The following is a 2,500-nucleotide window of genomic DNA, read 5'->3' as shown; positions in this document are numbered from 1 at the left end:
AAAAATGTTTTTCATTTTGTTAATCAGAATTTGGCAACTTCTGTCATAGATGAGCACTACGAATGAAAACAAAGCAGCTTAAGATTGCGTAATAATGTATGGGATTAATTGTTTTCATAGCGAGAAATTTCAGCGTGGATTGTATATCAATAAAATTTATAAGGAGAGATGACTTTAAGAAAAGTTTCATGCTGATGGCAATACGAATCATGTATACACATTAGAACACATACACGCATACCGTAAGTATATGAGTTTCTTTACATAAACGACCTTTACATTGAACAAGGCTCCCAATCTCAGCAAATATCCGCTTCAGATAGAATATATCGTTATTTGTGACGTTCTTGTGTTCTTGTCTGGTATTTTGAGGACACCTGACACACGCGCAGTTTAAGAGCTTGCAACTGGTTACGCTCTCGGAAGGTACAATCTCCCTACGAGGTCGTAAATCTTCCATTCTCAGAAAATAAATATAGTGTCATAGGCAACTCGTAACCGAAAATAAACATGTAACCGTAGTTCGATGGGATGCCCTCAGATGGCAGTACCAATTCGGACTGACCAATCAACAGTCAGCCTTTTAGACGCAATTGCCAATTAGAGGCCACTGTCATTAGGGAGAGGAGCGAGCGAACAAAAGCGAGAGAGAGAGGGAGAGAAGTGTGTGTGTGTGGGGGGTGGGGGATAGAGAGAGAGATAGAGAAAGATAGATAGTTGGATGGATAGATAGGTAGACAGATAGAGAGATATAGATATACACGTGTGTGTATATGCATATGTATATATATATATATATATATATATATATATATATATATATATATATATATATATATATGTAATATATGTATGTATATAGATATATATATATATATATATATATATATATATATACATATATATATATATATATATGTATATATACATACATACATATGTATATATATATATACATATATATATACAATATATATCCATATATATACATATATATATACATACATACATATATATATACATACATCTATATGTATATATACATACATATATGTGTGTGTGTGTGTACATATACATGTATATACATATAAATATGCATACATGTATATATATATATATATATATATATATATATATATATATATATATACATATATATATATATATATATATATATATTTATATATATATATATATATGATTATATACATATATACATACATACATATATATATATATATATATATATATATATATATATATATATATATATATATATATATATATATATATATATATATATATATATATATATATATATATATATATATATATATATATATACTGAGAGACAGGGAGGGAGGGACTGAGTGAGTGAGTGTGTTAAAAAATCATCTTTCAAAATAGACTTCACATCTGGTAAAATTGTAATGCCTTAACAAGTATTTATCTCATACGAATATAATTTCTCTTTTACTCCTCTCATTTCCCAAAGCCCTATCTTGTATACAATATGTACTGTCACTAACTCTATAGGGTAAACAACGAGCACATTGTCTACTGTCCTATTATGGCTTATATTCTTTTTTATGAAGTGGTTGTAGAGAATGGAGGTATTGTGACATTGATATGACGCGAGGGCAGTTAAAAGTTTTGCGTATGACCCTCGGAGCACCTACTTCGACTTACGATATATGCGGCATGGCTGCGCGGGCTTACGATATTGTAAGCTGTTTTGAGTATCCGGTCCCCGATCACTACGATTCTATTTCCCAACCCATACTGAGGAAGGACAAAAGTATTTCGAACAAGAGATGATGGTATCAAGAAACACTCAATACTAATGACTCAATCAGTTGTTTGAAAAAAACAACAACAAAAAGACGAAGTGATTGTATAGCCAATTTTGGAGGTATTTAACGGAACGGTACATACATCGAAAGCAGTTGTTTCGACCCTTAAGCGAATATGGAAGGAAAACAAACCTTAATTCGCATTCGGAAATTCTGACCTAAATCTCCTCTCCCCCCTCCCACCCAACCCCATCCCATTTGAAGGTCGATCCACTTATATTATCTCTTTATACCGAGCCGAGTATCAGCATCAGAGACCTATATTTGATAAAGAAATGATTACACACCGAGAGTATAATTCTTGTAGATATTGACTCGAAAACGCTGCATACACTGTTCACAGCTGTTCTTGTATGTGCAATGTATTCTATTTTGTGATCATTTATCCGAGTTATTACTTTCTATCAACATCACTGTTATTTTAAATATAATTATTATACATCATCTTGATCAGCTGTAGGTATAATGATACTAATAGCGAAAGACAAAAGCGATACCTGTAGAAATGAGGATGGTGATAAAAAATAATGCAGTTTGAGGTTATTGATAATGGTGATTCACCAGCAGCTGAGACATACTAATTAACACACTGTTAATTACAACTCTGCCAGATCAAATTAACAATTTATCAGAGAGCTATCTGTGCT

General features: G+C 31.5%; 1 protein-coding gene across 1 annotated transcript in view; it reads right to left on the bottom strand.

Moving 5' to 3' along the window:
* The window catches only part of LOC122248350 (carbohydrate sulfotransferase 5-like), an 8,556-nt gene that overhangs the window by 2,108 nt on the left and 3,948 nt on the right, over window positions 1–2,500 (bottom strand). The window lies entirely within an intron of this gene.

The sequence above is a fragment of the Penaeus japonicus genome, unplaced genomic scaffold (assembly GCF_977035675.1).
Source record: "Penaeus japonicus unplaced genomic scaffold, GWHDUDI00000001_assembly GWHDUDI00000024, whole genome shotgun sequence".
Lineage (NCBI taxonomy): Eukaryota > Metazoa > Arthropoda > Malacostraca > Decapoda > Penaeidae > Penaeus > Penaeus japonicus.
This window is presented reverse-complemented; position numbering and strand designations above follow the sequence as displayed.